This window comes from Vigna unguiculata, chromosome 1 (assembly GCF_037176805.1).
Source record: "Vigna unguiculata cultivar grain cowpea cultivar isolate G323 ecotype 2 chromosome 1, ASM3717680v1, whole genome shotgun sequence".
Classification (NCBI taxonomy): Eukaryota; Viridiplantae; Streptophyta; class Magnoliopsida; order Fabales; family Fabaceae; genus Vigna; species Vigna unguiculata.
The window spans coordinates 45,873,117-45,894,662 of NC_140792.1; positions in this window are offsets into that span (position 1 = coordinate 45,873,117).

The window sequence follows — 21,546 nt, forward strand, 5'->3', positions numbered from 1 at the left end:
TTACTTTCTCTCTCTCTCTCTCTCTTAAATATCTCTCACACACAAACATCAACATGCATGCATAAAATATCCATTATTAACCTATTTCTGTACTTTTCAAAATTATACTAACCTAGCTATTTCTATAATTAAATCCATCAATTGCAAAATAAAAAATTTGGTACCACCCAGCTTCTTAATATAAGATAATTTTAAGTTTGAGTTCAAGATGGCTTGCCTTAACAGGATGTATATATGATCCCATAGTAACAATATCATATTTAAAGCTGAAGTCAAACACTATGTATGTGGAAATGGATCTTGTAAAATTTAAGTCTTCGTTTCGGTAAACGGTTAAAAAAGAAGGATTTTTTTTCTTTTTTTAATGTTCTTCAAATCTTATCATATCTTTAAAAATAATGATTTAATTTCTTATTTGTATTTATTATTAAAAAATTCATATTTTCTGTCAATTTTGTTTTTAAATTTTTTTTCGTAAGAAATACTTACAAATATTATGACAAAAATTTGTTAAAAATTGCTACCACATTTTTTGTAAAATATTTTATATAAAGCACTTTTTGCAAATACTGTTGTAAAAAATACTAATGAATTTTATAATTTTGTAGGATAGGAAAGAATTTTCTGTTAATTCAAATTTTTATTAAAGAATAGTAAAAAAAAAAGTCTTTTCTTATAAACTTTTTTAACAAATTTCTAAAAAAAATCTCATGTAATATGAAAAATTCTAATAATGATTGTAGTTTAGGTCAACTTTATATATGGATTGTACTTGTAAATACGTGAAGAGAAATTGTAAAAAATATTATGTGAATATTTTTAATGGATTATGTATTGTGTAGAATAAGTCATCTCGACCTGATTGCAAAATCACCATAAGTCCCTGGAAATCATGTCAGATCAAACTATCCATCATTATCTCAGTCCCTTTTGGTTCATATATATGAGAGGTTGTAGTCATTGAGAGATTGTGGTTTTATGTATATGACATTAGTTTTACATACATAAGACATTTGACACCACTTTTAACCCAAAACTTTAAGACAATGAGGTTATGGATCTTTCTTCTTATATAGTGTTTAACTTTATCCTTTCTATCCAATATAGGACTTTGACTCACACTTGAGTTATTCCCAACAATCTTCCCTCAAGAGTGAGTGCCTTTTTTTTTCTTTTTTTCATATGGTATATTTCCCCTCAAGTATATGGTGATCTCTTTTTGTTATGGTTTTGTGGTCCATCACTCCGAACTATTGGCTCTGATACCACTGTTGAGTTATATTTCATATCATATGGGTTGGTTATAGTCATTTGAGAGATTATGGTTCTATATATATGACATTAGTTTTACAAACATAAGACATTTGTCACCACTTTTAACCCAAAACCTTAAGACAACGAGGTTATGATCTTATGTAGTATTTAACTTTATTTTTTACCCAATGTGAGACATTGACTCACACTTAGATTATTCCCAATAATATATAATCTCACATTATACATTAATTATTGTTGATGATTTTTATTTAAATGTTTAAAAATAATCAAATGATAAAAAATAAATCTAAGAAGAATATTAATAATTAAAAATTTGTTTAGAATTTGATTTTATATTTTTATATATTTTCTTATTTTGACTTATCAAATTGAAATTATTTTTTAAACATTATATTTTAATTTTTTAAAATAATTTTATAATAAATAAAATAAATGTACATTGCTCACAATTCATATTTATTATTGTTTAATATTATATTAAATCTCATGTAAAAATAGATGTCAATATTACTTATTTGAATTAATGAGAATAGAATGATTGAACGGAGAGAATCGTAATTGTCTCTCCGTGATTTAACTTTAAATATTTGGAGAGTATGACATTAATAATGAGTTAAATTGTTTAAGGTATAGAAGTGTGTACTAGATATTATGTTAATGATTATTAGATTCTTAACGTGTTACTGTTTCTCCCACACACGAGGTCCGGGAATCTAGCTTCTCTTAATTTCTACCATGATCATTATTTTGATTGAATAAAAAACAATACTATTTTGTCCTTGGAAGCAACGCTGAACTATCTTTCTTTTATTCTCTCTCTCACTCACACTCACACACACAAACACATTCTCCTTCTAAGAAAATCATATCCGAACAAATACAATTCTGTTTCTCTTCTTTCTTTTGACTCTTATGCCATCATCACACAATTATTGGTTTAAAGTTGTAAATCCTTTGAGTAAGGGACAACGTGGCAGGTGGATGTTGTTTCTTCATCATCTTTCTCTCTCTCTTTCTCTTTCTCACAGTGACTCAGCCAGCAATATTCATCTTCTCTTTCTGCTTTGCTTTTGTTCTCTTTGGTACCCTTTATTTCCTTTTACATAATGTTTCCACCACCACTTTTCTTGAGCAGTTATTTTTCATTTGTGGCTTCATATAATTTCATGGTAAAAGAACTCACCCTTTCTTCAATTTGGACTATTGTGTTTGTCACAAACTTCTTTTCTTTCTTTCACCTCACTGCTTCATATGAGGGGACCAATATTAAAAATTCGGTTTCTTTCATTTTTCTTTGGTACATCTTCTTCAGAATTTGTGTCTCCGTCATTTTCTCTGTGTAATGTCACTCATACACCAAGTCAATCCTTTTACACTAATTCGTACCTTCTTCTTCCATAATTGAACAAAAAAATTAATTTAAATAAAAAAATAGTAGCCATGTATGTTGGTTCAGAAGCAGAAGTAAAACTCACATCACATTGTATACCATGAATTTGAAAGACAAGAAATTGTTATACGGGGGGGAGAGTACAGTGCGTAAATGAATGAAATGGGAATTGAATTTCGGGGGAAAAAAGAAAGGTGAAATTAAAAGAGACCCATTTTGGTATTACAAATGTAGATTCCAAGCTTGTCAATGGTGGCTTCTGGTATTATCCTGACCATTCCTGTCTATGCTTGGTCTTTCTGGGGGTCCATTATTGTCATTTCAGTGAATTATGCTTTCTGGGTGTCTCAGTTCTTTAAAACCACATCTCTTTTTGCTTTTTATATCTATGGTTGTTGCTGCTCTGAAACCGTATCAATAATACAAATTCCTCTCTCTTCAATCCTTCAATTCATTTTTTTTATATATAATCACATACATCCTCAATTCATCTTTAAGATGCTTGGAAATGGAACTTGGAAAATGAAACATACCGAAAACACATTGGGACATATCTCAAATTGCATCTTTAGCTCAAATCTTTCGAGTGAAAATGTAAGCGAGTACGTGAACATAAGAGCCCATTGTACAATGTTTAAGTTAATGCTACGATATCTTTTCTCTTTTTTAATTTACACAAAATGAAGTTTTTTCATCTAAAATTTAGTTATTTTAGTTGGATAGCCTATCTCAATTCAATTTTAATACGTGGTTTGTACTCATTTATATATTATGAATTTTTCTTATTTCTAGTATGAGATCTTCAACACATTTCTTACATCAAGATATATAGGTATAGAATGTGAGCCTAAATATTTATGGTGGTTCGATAATAGTGACACGATATATTCAATAAATGACAATTCTATCCTAATCTTGATGTTACATTAAAAGGTAAATTTTAAGCCTAGTTCAATCATACAAAATCGTCGTGTAAGATGAAATTTACAATCAATTTATGTGTTAAAATTTATCTTATCTTTAATTGATACGAGATCTTTTATAATCTTGACATTGACATTGACATTGACGTGAATTACCATAGTTAGTCATGTTGACAATATTTTTATTAGAACTTGGTGTGATTTAAAAGGTTTTCTTCATGGTTTATAAATACTAAATTTGCTATCCTATATCATGTTATCGAGGATCTTTGACCTGCTTTGTTCCTAAAGTGGAAGAAATTTGAAACAATTTAACAATTTGACTGAGGTTTTCTAATTTGATTCTTATCAATTTGAAAGTCACCTTTCTATACAACTAAGAATTAATTCCTTTAATTGTGTCACAATTTTGAGCTTATAGATTGACTATCTCATACTTAGAATTTGAGGACAACGAAATCTCCATCTAAAACAATGATTATATAACCTAGCATATGCATTAAAAAGAGAGGTAACACACACGTTATGATACGTAAATTCATATGCACTTTTTTCTATCATCAAAACATCAAGACTAGCGCACATATATATACACAAAGAAAACATTCGATAACAAGAACAAGTTTTGTAAATGTCAAGAACACGCCTATTTGTGAGAATAAACACGACAAAAAGTAATGAGGAGCAAGAATGAAATAAAAACTCTGGCCATTACCATAAATAATTAAGAAAAATAAATAAGAAACATTAGAGCATGTTCAAATAGTACGACAACAAACCTTAATGTTGACAATATATATAATTAAACTCAAATATAAGCTGTTAGATAAACATATTACATATACAATCAAACGAAGTAATCTTATAAGTGTGTTTTTAATCTATGTAACTCTCTAATTGGTAGACTAAAAAAAATAAAGATTGAAAATAGAAAGTAAGAAAGAAAATAGTGTATATATATAATATGGTTGGAAGTTGAGATAACAAATAGTATGGCAACTCATCTTAAACCACCAGCTTGTTCCCACTTGTGGTTTGAATATATGGTGGGGCACATGAGAGATCTTGAGAAGGAGCCAAGTTTTGAAAATTGAAACTCATTTTTGTTGGTATAAAAGTGTGTGTGTGTGTGTGAGATGAAATTGGAATCAGAAAACTCCAAATAAAGAAATGATGGAAAAAATGAAAAAAAAAAAATTATTGATGGGCACGGGTGGAATGAGAAAATTGTTAGTAAAATGTTGTGGTCCAAAATGGTGATAAAAGAATTATTAAATAGTTATAGTTAGTGTGATGAGTATAGGCATATGTATTGTAGTGAGATAGATGATGAATAGAGACTTTTGACAGAAGGTGATTGGGTGATGGGACCCTTTGCAGTATAATTCCCCTTAAGAGAAGGAAATATATATATCTTTGGCCTAACTTCCAAACTTTAGAATAGACAACTCCTTTTAATATTATCATCACCATTACATATACTCAATGTCGTGACTATCAAATTATATAACTTTTTCCTCTCATACACCTAACCAACATATATATAGTTTTATCAAGGACAGATATTACGACCTTTCCTTTCTCTTCTTTTATGCAACTTTTTTTATTTCATTATATCTTATGTTTTCTTATTTACATTTTAGATATTTAAATTTAACATCAATAAATTTGAGATAGCTTGGAGACAGAACAAATGGTAGTGAGAAAATTTCAAACTTCAAAGTTATAAAACGGAAGTGAAACATGAGTAGCAAAAGAGTATCAGTTTGGACAATAATTTTAAAGAGATAAAGGAGAGATTAACAAATAATTTGGACAATTTATTTTTTTTAAAAGTGTTTATTCAGAATTGTTTTCGAACATTTTTATCCAGTGTAGATTACCAAATATGTCATGTCTCACTTTTAATTATTCATAGAGTGTCGGTACAATTTAACAGTCTATGATGGAATTTTTCATTCTTTTTTTAAATTTGAATCAGATGTTTTTGAGGACCTTATAGTTTAAGTGGGCAAAAACATTTTGTCGGCCGAAGCCTCATCTTACAATATATATGCAATATTTTAAAAAATAACATTTACAATAAATAAATAAATAATATATATATATATATATATATATATTATTATGTACACAAAAAAGTATAAAAATAAATGCATCAGTCAAGTTTTCAAACACAATTTATCCTTATAATCGAGTTTCTTAAATAAGAAGTATGCTACATGTGTACACCATTTTATCATAGAAAAAACACTTATTATTATAATAATTCATAAAATAAAAAATAGTATTAAATTGTAAAATTATTTTTATGAATAAATAATTCTTATAATTTTATTATGAATTATTATTGTATTATGTTGATAGTTTTTCTATAATGAATAGTATTTAAACAGTAAAATTGAAAAAAGTTATTATATGAAAAATCTATTTATTAATGATATAGATAATTAATCTCGTATGTAAATCTTTTTCAAATTTACGTAAATTTAAAAGAAAATTAATCTAAATGACAAAAAGAAATTAGATGAAAATCGATCACTAATGGACCCATTAATGACCAATTTAGATACAAATTTTGAGACCAATTTTTTTAGTAGATAATGTTAGTAAACTATTTAGAGATCAATTCACTAATTTAGGTTTGATTATAAGTAGTTTAATATTTCACCTTCATGTATTTATTAGATTTTTTTTTATAATATGTATAGTTTGTCTATGTTTTGTGAAGTGTGATTTTTACCATGTGTTTGATATGATCTCCACACTTTGTATTTCTTTTTTAATAATTTTTCATGTGATAACAAATTATTGATAAACTCTAAGATATTAATATTGTTGAGATATCAAAGTTTATAATAATGTCTAAGATATATGAGCTTGAGTCAAATATTTTACTATTAAAATTTATATAATGACAAAAACAAGTGTGGATTTTTTTCCTGAACTTTTCATCGATATATCATTTATTTTATAATATAGTTGGTTAAATTAAATAACAACTAAACACAAATTTTAAATGTAATTAAAAATTATAAAAAAAAATAATTCTTCTTTGATTTGCTATATGTCTAGATAAACACATTTCCTCCTTACAATGAAGTATAAAAGAATAAATTAATAGCCAGTAAATTACTATAGTCTTAATTATTATTTTTGATATAATAAACAATAGAAGATAAAACAAGTGTTTATCTTGACAATATTTGTAAACATTCAAAAGTTCCAAAAAACAATATCTCAATTTCTCTGTATATCTCTATTGTATATTGGTATACAAGTAGTACTCAATCCAATAAATATTTTTAAAAGTAAATACATTTACTTTTAGTCTAGATAATTTGAACTTATTTATCTTTTAATTTTCATAAATATTAATTATTTTAGATTTAATTAGTCGGATGTAGGGATGTCAAAACCTGTAACTGGTATGAAATGGATATTATAAATGGATACTTGTGGGTAAGGGTACCTGTATTTTTAATACCCACATGTTAACGGGGCAGATACGAATATTATAGTATCTGTACCCGTGAATACCTATACCTGCTATACTCTAATTTAAATTTAAAAAAATTGAAAAACATGATTAAAATATTAACATATTGATTTTAAATGAGTTATTTTTGTATCAATAAGTTTTAAAAAAATCATTTCTTTGTAAACTGTTATTCAAATGGATTATTTGGAGTTTAATTAAAATTTATGAATGTTATGTATTGTATTTTATTTGAATTTACGATTAAAATATGTTGTTAAATATCTATTTTTAATTTTTTTAAATACTCGTGGGTACTTGTTGATATTAAAAAACTATACGGGTACTCGTATAACGGATACCCGACAAATATGGATACGGGCACGGGGAAGCTATTACTCGTACCCTACTCACTCTCGCTCTGTTCCGTTGACATCCCTAGTCAGATGGTACCCACTCTCGTTCGGATGTGTTAGTTTGGTATCCGCTTTTAAAAATGTGTAAATTGAATCCTAACTTTTGAATACATGCCTCAATTAGGTCCCTTTAAAAAAAAACTATTTTCACAAGTTGAGACTCGCTGACATCTTTTTAAAAGCGAATACCAAACTGACACACATGAACGAAAGTGGACTAATTAAATCTTAATAAAATTAATTTTTTTTCTAACAAAATTCTTTACTCGCTAAATATAGTTAACTTAGCAATAACAATAAAAATATTAGTTAATATGATTAAGATAAAAGGAAAAATTCATTGTTTACATAAATAGTAATATATCTCTTATTTAATATAAATAAATAAATTATACATTATTATCATTATTATTATTTATTCAGGAATTTATTTTAATATTGTATTTTATTAAATTAAAATTATTTGTATTAGAATCTATAACTTTTTTCTATAAATTATTTTTATGCTATAATTTCAAATTTAGGGAAGAAGTTTTGATAAGGATAAAATTTAAATGGGTAAATAATAAAAAAAATATATTGGAACAAGTGATTGGAAACGCATATTATTTAATTTAGAGATAAATATGTTTTTCGTCCCTGTATTTCGGGTCATGAAACTAGTCACTATTTGATCATTTTTTTTTTAGTGTTTGTATTAATTTTGAGTTTATGTTATACGCCTTATGGTAAAAAGTTGCTCTTAGGCTCACATAGTTTAAGTAGCAAAGAAATTGATAGGGATGCCAACGAAGCGGGGTAGGGACAAATTTTACAATCTCATGCCCATGGTCAGAGAAAAACTTCATCCTCATCCTTGTATCTAAACATAACATATATCAAATTTTTATCACATCCTCATCTCATCAAATAATGGGTATATTTTTATACCCGTATCCATACCTATTTTCATATTGTTTCAATATCAATTATTTATTTTTTATAAAATAATAAAAGATTACGGTAAAGGAATCATAGTATTATAAAATATTCAATATTAAAAGGTGATTATTCTAATTTATTTAATATCAAATATTTATAAAAAATTATAATTGTATACATTTCAAATTAAAATACCAAATAAATCTTCTTGAGAGTCAAAATATTTATTAAATTTGCAAACGCTAATGTTACTTAGTTGATAAAATTAAAAAATATTTAATATATATATATATATAAACTAAAAACAAATATTTAAATAAAAAAATTAAATGTATGTTACTTCAACTTTTTTAATTATGGTAAATTTGTCGAGTATACCTACTCTAGAAAACATTCAAATGTGTATCCCCATTAATGAGTAGTATAAAGTTTTATGTATAGAGGTAGAGATGGTTATTCTATGCTATAATGCTCATGAGCAGTGGAGTAGTGATACTCTTATAAGTGTTTCTTACTCTAAGTGGACTCCATGTCCTAAACCTGGATATTATTAACTTTTAGTACTTGTCCAAAGACCGAGAGTGGTTATCCAGGACGGATCACCAATGAAATTCTTTTTTTTTTTTTTTACATTAATAAAAATTATAATATATTACTTGATCAAAATCACACAAATATTAAACTAAGAATATTTTAAATTTAAAATAAATTTTTTATCTTTTGAACTTCAATATATGTTGAATGATGATAAAAAAGATTCATGACAATTACATCAAATAATTATATTATATGAAACAAAATTTATTTATACAATTATAGCGATAAAATTACATGTATGATAATGAGTTAAAAATAAAAATAAGTGTTTTACATGATAAAAATAAATAACAATATAGAAAAAAAATGATCAAATGGAAATAGTATAATAGACCATTGAAAGGAATAACAAAAAAAAAATTATAGTTAAGGATATGGTAAGATGAAAAAGACCTTAGAGATCTAAGAAATTTTTTTAAACATCAACCTAGTCGAACAGTTGAGAGCTAATCAAATTTGTTTTAGTGAAACAATAGTTCTTCAAATGAAACAAAAATTAACAATAATAAAAGAAAGAATATAAGTTTTTTATATTATCTAGTTAATAGAAGGAATGTGCTATTAAACACTTAAATTTACATAGTTAAACATTCTAATATAAAAAGAAAACATACAATAAATAGAAATATTTAAAAAGAGTATAAATATTCAAATTTGATAAGTAAAAAATATTTAATTAACATACATCATTTGACTATAATTTCAAAAAGGTTCTGACAAAAGGAAAAATATTTTGGAGATGCAAATGAATTTCATGACAAACCAAAAAATTAAAAGAAATGAAAAGTACAAAGTGTGTAGTATATATAAGATTACTTACTAGACTATGAGTATTTTCATAATTTAGATGAGGATTTGGGATGAATATTATGGCAGGTATGGGGAGAAATATGTTCATCCTCATCTTTATTCCTATACCCAATTGAAAATGTTGAATATTCTCCATATTCATACTCATACACAGTTAATGTGGAGATTCACCGTCAGGATAAGAACTCGTTCAAGCAATACCCACGAAAGTGATCTATTTGTCATCCTTCTAATTGATTGTTAAATGGTAATTTCTAGCACAATTTAATATCATTCAAACATCAATACAACAATAAGATATATAATTCAATTATGGATTAAAACTTGAGAGGATGTCAAACCATAATAATAATTTTTTTCTTACAAAGATGATCAAAACTCTCAATTCACTTAACCATTTCAAGCAGAGTGACAAATCCTAACCAATAATTTTGGGAGCCAAAATAATACACTCAACATTTATATATTTAATTATTGTCACTGGTACAATAAAAATTAATACATAATTTAGTATAATTGTAACTACACAAGAAATAACTCTTTAACTACAAAATAAATCATACATTGGATATTCCTAGATTTGAAAATGTTTTCTCTCGGATCGTGTTCCAAAGAATCAATACAAAATTCCTCATTTGTAATTATTCTTTAAACCTTATGAAAGAGCTTCTCTAAGTGAATAATTAGATTATTCGTATCATACTTCTTAATATGTAAAGAAATTGAATCTATTCTTTTAAAAATTAAATTTATTCTTTTATTTTTCATCAATATATCAATTTTTTAAGTTTAATATTTAAAAACAATGTATCATAATAAAATAAAAAATTCAAAGACACAATTATTAAAAGAAAAAATTATGATAATTGAATCACAATTGAAAATTGGTTATGAGAAAACACGGTACATTATTTTATTTTTTATATTCATAAAATATGAATATAAAGGCTCATGAGATTAAAAAGATAATTCTAACGGTAAAACTAATATTTCATTATCAAGTGAGACAAAAAAAAATCTTTTTTTTATTTGAAAATAAGAGAAAATAGGTAAAAAATAAGAGTAAAAGTAGTGAGTTTTTTGTGTAACTTACATTTTTCTTTATAAACAAGAAAGAAAATATGTAAAAGTAAAAGATAAATACAATATGTGATGAACTAAAAGCACAACGAGAAAGAAAATAAAAAATGTCTTAATTAATATTTTTATTTTTATTATATTTTATTTTATGTTTTATTATTTATTAACATTAAATATGTTATAAAAAAATACATCTAATTTAATTTCCATCGATTTATGATATACACACTACATATAAATTAAAAAAAATAAACAAATATATTAATTTAAAATTTAGAAAAAAATTGGTGAGCCATGCACATCCGATCCCTTCAAACATCTGCCATTGATTTCAAGTTAACTTATATATCTATTTTTTTAACTAAGAGATGGACCAAAATAATTTAGATCGACCCATTTTATCGCTCTTAATTAAATTCTAAAGTCTTGTTTTATTTATGTTAATATTAATATCAAATTATAATTAAAAGCCTACTTATTTATGAATTTTACCTTCCTTAAAATATCTTGTTGTCAGCGAATAAAATTCTAACTCAAATAACTTTCTCAACATAAATTTAAAATAAAAAATACTCACGATAAACATAGGTTTAAATATGTATTAAGTTGTCTTCACTAGTTAATTAAGTATTTAAAATAGATAATTGTACAATAATTCAAAATTACTCTATAAAAAAGTTATAATCATTAAATAAATATTGTTATTTTTAATAAAATACAAAGTTAAAATAACGTATTTAATAAAAAATTTAAAACAATATATTATTTTTGTTGCTATATTTTGAAGAGATACATTACTAAGGCAATAATAAAAATTTAGTTTTCTCAATTAAAGGATTTGTTTTCCTTTGGTTGTGTGTGTGTGAGTGTGTTTTTTTTTTAATTTTATTATTAAATTTAATCATGGCTCATGATACGAATTACACAAATAAAGTAAATAATTATGTTTATTTTTTTTGTAAAGGCTTAAAACGAAGTGGAAGTGGTATTTATATGAAGTAAAAAGGCAGGGAAATTTAATTTTACAATCATGTGATTGAGATCATAGATTAGCTATGGTGGGACCTCCGTTAATTTAGGTGGGACCGGTTGATCAATGGTGTGTGATTGATGAAGGAACCAACCAACATGATTGCAATGGTATAGGGTCTGCACCGAATATACTACGTTTGATGGTACAGCCTATTCCATATTCTCCACCATACATTCTTGTCAATCTGACAACTAATAAATGACATGCATGTGATCAAAATATGATCAATGAATCAATGCCGATCTTCTAAAAGTTACAATTAACTTCACAACCAATTTTTTTTTTCTCTATTTCTCACACTAACTTAATATTTTCCTAACCATTTTGCTCTATACTTTTGAGACCATTTATGAAGTACATGTCATGTCAATATATATATAAACCAAGGATTAACTATTAATAGTGTTTTTAGTTTCTAAAAAATATTAAATTTTATTACGTCGGTTAGAAACTTGGTAAGCATCTTCACTCCATCACAAGCACGGTCTCTCCACAAATTCCCATTCTAAAACACCAAAAACGTTTCTCTTGCCTTAAATCGAATCACTAATTTCACTACAAGATATAGTAATTAAAAATTAACATTGCCCCCATAGATTTTTAATTGATTATGACTAGTCAGAATAAAAATTGAATCCCATTGTTCAAAATTACCATCACTCGGTGGATTCAAAATTACCAAAAGAAAAATTAGCTGAACTAAACACACAACATTACTATTTTTTATTTATATTTTATATTATATTAAGTTAAAATTAAATCAAACTTCATCATATATTTAAGTTTAATGATATAATGAATTTTAATAAAAAAATATATATATCACGATAAGCTCTGCTTCTAAATGTGGCAATGTTCCATTATTATCATGTTTGATTTGAAAGCTAAACACAAAATATGTGTAGCTATTAACTTATTTCATGCAGCATTTGGATTTATTTTATTTTATTTTTGGAAAGTTATGTGAAATCATTAGTGTACTTTATTAAATATTTATTTATTTTAGATAAACAAAATCGAATTATTTTAACATAAACACGTTTAGTAATGAAATAAACAATGAGTTTATTATACTTGATAAATATGAAAGATGTGTCTTACTATTATTCTTGTCGTATCGTGTAAATCTATGTACCATATTTATGTTAAATTTGTAAAAAAAATTACATTAAAAAAAACCTAATATAAAAATACACAAAGTATATATTAGAAGAAAAAAAATAATTTTAATTTTAAAATAGGACAAGTGTTGTAATAATATAAAATGAAGTCAAATGTTAAAAAGAAAATAAATAAACTTGAACATATTTATTATAACCCTCTATTAAATTTAAAATTTTAAATGTTATTCATTTTATATCAATTCAATTTAAATAGTGTTAGTTCATCGATTTAATTTAGATATGTTTAGTATCTTTGGTCAATATTGATTCACACTTAAATAGTAATAGAATCTACAATTTTATTTACTAATTATGTATTTAATTTCTCACTTGGATTCATTTTTATGTTTTTAGTTTACATCTTTAGATTGTTTTTCGTTTTTTATTTCACATGTTATCTTTAATGTTATTTCCCTCTTCCATTTTTCTTTCATTTGTTTTTTATATATTGTCTTTTTTTTTCTGTAATTGGTGTCTTTATTACCACTATTTTTTTTAATTTATATATCTTTCAATTTGAATTAAATAATTAATTAGTACTAAGATCCATTTAGAATGCATATTTTCTATTGCGTGTTTATTACACTTATGATAATATATTAATTATTTTATTAAATTTTGTAACCTTTCAAACTACTACTTTAGCTCTTATCTAGAATATATATATATATATATATATATATATATATTTAACAGCTAGAAAACAAATCATACATAATTAACTTACAAGTAAAAATGAGTTGGCAACTACTTCATTGACAATTTTAATATTACCTCTTCATGTAGAAAATAAAAGAAGGCATTTCGCAATGGGACGTGAACTCCATGAATTTTAGAAAGTGTTACAAACATTAAATAAATGGTTATTTATATAAGGAAAATGTATAATTAATATCATTGATTATACTATATTTATTTTGAAATCTTAAATAATTATTAATTAAAATAACATAAATTCATATAAAAATTTTTAAAGATAAAATTCCTACAATCGTTATTCTAAACACAAAACAAATACTTTAAAATTTTAAAGTTTTTTATCAAAAAACGAACAAAAATATTTCTGTACTGCAGAAAAAACGGAAGTGAAGGTGAACATTATGTTTGTATATAACAATTTGCACTTATTTGTAAAGACAAATTTGGAGGAATGGGGAAGAGAATGATGTTCTTTGAAATGAGAAAATTTGAGTAAAAAATCAGATAATTTTCAGTGTAATTATCATTTTATTCTTATATTTTTTTTATTGTATTTAAACTTTATCTCAAATGTACAATTTTCAATTTAAATTATTTTCATCAATGTATAATTTTTTTTAGCCAAATTACTCTCATTTAATTTATATTAATTTTAAACTAACACATATCAATTTAAAATATTTTCATAATGTCAAATTATTATTTAATTTTTTTTAAGTAATCTAAAAAATTGTATTCCATCTTAATTTATAAAAATCATATTTTTCTAACTTTTATTCCACCTCTTTTAAATTTCTAGCTTTTTTCAATTTCTTTTGTGATGGAAATATTACATTTTGATGGAAAAACTTCATCTTTCTTCATTTTTTTTTTCACTCTTTCAAATTATTCTTTTTTGTTTGTTTTGAATAGGCGTGAATGATAGATAGATGATAAATTTTGGTATGCATCAAATAATTATCGATTACAAGTTACAACTCTATAATCTTTAGTACATTTTTTTTCTCTAAATAAAATAAAATTGTATTAATATTTATTGAAGATAATAATTCATTTAATTTAACAATTAATTAAATTTTTGTAAAAATAAAATTATATTATTGACTATTCTTAACCTGTATTCTTAGTCTACTAGATAGCAGCAGGACCCTTGAACTAAATGGTAACTTATATAATGATGTACCTTAAATTTTTGAAATGTCTTTCTATAACAAAATTTTGAAGAACCAGAGACAGATTTAATATTTCAAACGTAACAATGTTAAGGATGAATGCATATCTCTTCTTATTCAATCGTCTCAAATAGGAAATGATGAGGAGATTTGTTTGATACATCTAAAAATTTAACATCTTTTACAAATCCATGAGAAGAATAATTTTATATACATTTTGTTGGGAGTTGTACTAATTATAGGTCCAAAAGTAAAGTTACAATTGAATTATATTTCACTCATAGATAAACAATTATTTTTGTTAGAAAATATTGTTGCAGAAACATCTATTATTATAAAAAATAAATTAAATTACATCACAATTAAATTATAATATATAACTTATATAATTCTTCTAATATTTTGAATTAGATCTACCGAGTATTATTAATAGTCCAACATCTTCGCCTCTTAATTAACTCAAATTAATTTATGTAAAATTGCGACAATGACAATAAATATTAAAATAAGATTTAATTATACATATTTTTTTTTAATATAACATGATTTCGGAATTTATTTCTATATGAAACTCTGAGTTTGTTTGATTTTTATACTTTAGAAATGAATATGGATGAAATTTTCATTACCTATCAAAGTTAATTCTTGTTTTTTTTACAAACCTATTTAATCTTAGTAGTTATGGATGAAATATTAAAATAGAGGATTAATTATGTTTTTACTTTTTAAATTATAATGTGACTTTGGAGTTTGCTTCTATATGAAACCATGGACAAATGAATGATTGAAATTCTCATTATTATTATTATAAAATAAATCTTAAATAATAACTAATTTTAGTGACAAAAAATTGTTAGTCGCTATAGTAACTAATTTAGACACCAATTTACACTATAAAAAAAATCGTTTTATGCAACAACACAAAATTGTGAGTTAAACCACAAAAATCGTAGGCTAAAGTTTAGACAACATTTTTTTAGGTGTAGTCTATGTGAGTATAGTTGTAGGTAATAGGCCACAGTTTTTAATAAAACAATAATTTTAAAATCGTTGCTTAAAATTCTCATAAAAGATAACGACTTTTTGACATAAGTGTTTTTCAAAATTTCATATTTTCAAAATTGTGAGCTCTTGACGTTTTCAATCTAAAATCAAAGGGAGGGAAGAAATTCAAATTTTTACGTTTTTTAAACTAAGTTTTGCATTTTAAAAAAATGAGGAAGGAAATATTTTCTAATCTAAAAGCTTTAATTTTTAGTGTATTTTAGACCATGGATTAGCCCACACTTTTTACAAGCAACATTTATATAAATGTTGCTTAAGATAGTTTTTAAGCAAATAAATGTTACCTTTCCTATGTTTAGACCACATTTCTATGCCCGTGGTCTCGTTTAGTGTTGTCTAAAGTTATTTTTGTTGTAGTGTTACAAAATAAAAAATTATTGGTTAGTAAAATACTTACTATCTTGAATAAAAAAATCAATTTGTCACTAATAATTAGAGATTGTTATGGAATTGGCAAGTGTACTAAATCACACAAGTAACACGGTAGACACGTTTATATCTCGTTTCCCGATAAGACTAATGTGATTTAAGATAATTGTTTGTTAACTAATAAAAGGTAAAAATAACAAAACATTTTGATGTATAAATATAAATTCAAGAATAAGAATAAACAAAATTCACGCAATGGAAATAATTAATTTGATTTAAAAAACTATGTGGTAAAGGTTTTATTGGGATTGAGTTTCATGGTTCCATTCAGAGCAAAAAACACTAAACAATATATTTTTAATTTGGTCTCTCAAGCTCTCATCGTTTGTGACATGCCTCGATTTTGTCATAACTTGAATAATAAAAACTTTGTGTTTAACAATCTTTATTATTAAGTTCGCATTAATGAACAATATTCCAAAGTTATGAATGACCAATATCCATATCTAGCATGTGAATTTATTAGTTGTTCTATCCTAATCAAGTTTTCCAAACTCTCTTTTAGATCAATTGATAATCCCACATATGCACTATATCTAGAGTATATAGTTGAAGATCATAATCAGGTTTTCCAAACTATCTTTTGGATCAATAGGTATTCCTCCATGTACAAAATATCTAGACTATGTAGTTAAAATAAGAATATAACACAAGAGATGATGATAAAGAATTATATTGAATGATAAATCCATAAAGAACTAAAAATACATTACACCCAACCACGTGAATGAAGGAGTTAGAATGCTAGAATAATGATGAAATTAAATGTCTTCGGTCTTCAGAATGTGCTTATATTGTCAAATGTTTTTAGATCAAGCGTATTTCTCTCCAAGAGTATTTGTTTTTCCTCTCTCCCCAAAAGGAAAAGTTTCCCAAAAGGATGTTGGCTTTTCACCTCTGTCGAGCTCCTTATTTATAAATTTTTCAATTGGATTGGGTCTGCAACTTTGTACTTGATACCGTACTGAAATATCTTGGATATATTTATCTACTAAAACTCAACATTTTGAGATATTCTTCAAATATTCTGGCTAATAATTAGAGTAACCAACTTCATGGATAATTAATGTTGTTGATAATCTTTGAATATTTATACTTGAATAATAATTTTAAAAATATTCTTTAATCTTCAAAAAATTTCTCTTTATCTAATAATATTAGAAATATTTTTTAAATTTTGAGGGATTTTCTCCTTATATACAAAATATAAACCAAATACTTATATTTTCCTATTTTATCAAATAAAACCTAAAATATATAAAAAATAAAACCTAAAATATATAAAGAAATAATAATAAAATAATCATAAAAAATAAAAATAAAAACATGATAATATAAATTATCAAAGAGTAATTTTTTTTAACAATGACTATTTTAGTAATTAATAATTTTTTATTTTATAAATTAAATGAAAATTTTTATTGTAATATATTTAACAACGTTATTTTTTTTAACGTGACATACGGTGTTCCTACATGTGTTGATATGTATCTTTCTTGCTGCTCTTCACTCCCCCCTCATTAAAAATTTGAAAACGGATCCTCGTTTTACTGTTTAGCCTCTGACTCAATATAAATCATTTGTCGTGAGAATTTGTTTTTTTTTTGTTATTAAAAAATATATCACATATAAATATATATAAATAGCATGTATGAATACATAAGTATTAAATAGTATCGGTGAAATTTACCCTTTATTAAAAAGATTTACTCGTATATGTCGGCTCACTCATCATAGTTATATTTGCATATGATTAATTGACTCAAAAAGAACCTAGGTGCCGACTTCTGATATATAAATAAATATATATTGTATATTTCTGACCATTATTTACATCTAATCATTATAGCAGTTGATAAGTCATAGGGTCCTTCTTCTGAGTGTGGCAAATATTGATGAATGTTAAAGGCATGCTGTTATTTGACTCTTAGGTTGGAAATAATTTTTGCTCCTGAAGCTAACATGTCAAAGCTCGATGAGAACAAAAGTATAATAATATAGAATTTTGGCAAAATTTTCGATGTGTAGTTTTCCAAGAGTTTGACCCACTCTATGCACAATAAAAAGGTATGTGTCGTCGTCTAATAATTTTTCACCCGCATCACCACAAATTTTACATTACGACTTTCATTTTTTAACTACCACTGCTAACATGTCAAATTACGCGTCATGATTATGACATTACACTAGTTCATGACAAAATGGTGAGGATCCCAATCCAAGATATTATTTTCAAGAGTGCGATAGCTAAGTTACAAAACCCTATTAAAATTGATGTTTATATTATATCTAAATGATTACGATGTTTGCTAATTAACTCTTGTTTAATCAACACCAATTAGTGTATGTATGTATACATATGTGTGTATATACATACGTACACGGTATTGGAATGAGTTTTTTCCCGTGTCTGATGAAGACAAAAGTGTGGTTCAGTGTCTTATGTAATTCCAAGATCGTGTTCTGTAAAAAACCTGGTTACCAATTAATATTTGCCATTATACGACGAACAATTTGAATGAAATGTTTAACTACTTTACTGTGCATGTCGGTTAAAGACCGTTTCTAGAGACATGGGGTCAAAAATTTGGCAGAAGGGTTAAAAGAAAAGTAGTTTAAAGATGAAAATTAAAAGTATTTTTAAAGTTTACTTCATTTAATAAATGCTTATAATTTTCTATTCCAACATGCTCTAAAAAGAAAATGTCATTCCCTGTAGCAGTTTTTGGTACAATGGTGGCACAGTGAATGAATAAAAAAAAAGGTTTGATTAAAAAGATGACACCCCACCCCCAAGCTAGGGTGTCAGACATTAAATTGGGGGGTTAGTTCCCGATAGTAAGAGTTAAGGATCCCATATTTTGTGTAATAAATTATGGTAATCGTTGATTTAACCTAGGGTTTTGGAAACCTGACACCCCCTCTACTTGGTCAATGCTAGAGGGTTTTTCAATCATTTCAAGAGAAAAATGGAAACCCTATGACTTCTTTTTTTTTTTACTGTAGTTCACTTTTTGTGGAACATACAAGTGTATTTTGACATTTTTAAAATAAGAAAATGGAAAAACTAACATGCCACGGAATTTGAATTTCCTAAATATATTGCTGTGTGTGGACAGTGTGAATAAAAAGAATTTGTCAAAGAAAATTTTTCACTGGCATATGTTGGCAGCATAGAAAGAAGAGATGAGAGTGAAAATATGTTCATTGTTTGATAAATAAAAATAAAATAGGATGCGATTATTTACTGATAATTTTATACTCTATCTTTATCTTTTCTCTTATTTTTTATTTATATATACTCTATATATTCATACTTTTTTTTATTTCATTAGTTTTATTTTTTATTTTACTGAAAAAAAAAACAAAACTTAAAAAGTTCTTCCAAAAGCACTACTCATGACGAAATTAAAAAATGCATACTTACATTAAATTGGTCATTAAAACAATTAGAACAATATATATATATATTATATTATATTATATGAAATGTTTAAATCTTGGAGTGTATTTAGAAACCAATTTGGATTCAACTAAACTCAGGTTCAATGGTAATATACATGCTCACCTTGTTTCTATATTTATGTCTTGAAAACTGTAGGATTTTCTGAGTGAAAATGGATTTCTTAAGTATATGGAAATAATTAAAATTTTTTTTGAATATTTCTCTTCATTGATGAATATAGAATCTCTAAAGTAAAATTTGTTTTTTAATTAATTTATAAGAGGTATGTATATATATGTAATATAAATTTCCATGTGGGAGTCATTAATTAATTCGGTTTTTTGAGGTGCATATGCATAAATGGAGAAGCAAGAAGGAGCTCCTTTGTTTGAAGTCCTTTCTCACTCACACTTTGGTCAATGATTTCTTTATTTCATTATTTTTTATGTTTGCATTAATTCTTAGTAGCTTGTACACGGAACAATATAAAAATGATTAAGACCAGAGAATTTGAAAATGTAAACAACATAAAAGCATTGTCCTATAACTGACTTTTCCTATTTAAGTAAGTAAGAAAATGAGACACCATTTCATTAATTTAATATTAAATATTCATATATTTTCTACATTTAATTATTGCAGAACGGTAGAGATATTATATATTTAAACATTTAGGGGGAAGAATGTGTCACACATGATGCTGTTTTTATTTCTAATATGCTTTATATATACATGACTTAAAAAAATGTTTCATACAGAATCACCATGATTTTTTCTACAGTGAATTTCTGGGTTTTGACAAAATAAAGAGTTACCGTCATCGCACCCTTCTCCCTTCTATGTGTGTAATTTATAATAGTACAATTAATATTTTTTTAATTAAGAAAATACAAGTAATAATATTTTAAAAAATTTTTGGAGGTGTCCAACGGAAGATAGATCTAATGAAATGGCCTTCGGTACATACGGTGAATTGCAATTTAATGGTTACAAGGTACAAGATACTCATTATGACATAAGTTTTCATATTTTACAAAAAAAATATTATTATTATTTATTTTTATTTTTTTTATTATTCCTGGACAGTAATGTTTATCATCTACCCAGGAGAGAGAGATAAATTTACATAATATAATGCAATAACTAAAAATAAATTTCATCACTCAAGTTGAATTCTAACATTGGAGTAAAAATAATAATAAATGCCCTTAAATCTTATGTGTTAAACAAGGAATTTTCTGTTAATTTATTACATCATAAATGTTCCAAGAAAATCGAGAAAGGAAAAATAAAAGTCATAAATATGGTATTTCTAGTAGATAAATATCATATACCTTTACTCTAGATTTTACCAATAAGAGGTGATTAAGTCATAATATATTACAATATGGATTCAACTCTTGATGTAAATTGTTAGATGTCGTGTTAAATTCTTATAAGTAATAGAAAGTACACCTATAAATCTTCTTAGTTTTATAATTATATATAACATATTTTAAAAAGAAAATAGCAGTTTTTAAATGTAGACTATAATAAATATATTCAAGTTTTTAGCAGATTTTTTTTTAAAAATTAATTAAAAAATCATGTTTATATTGTAAGGTTTAATTCAGAAGAAAGTACATGTTTTTTATGGAACATTTTTGT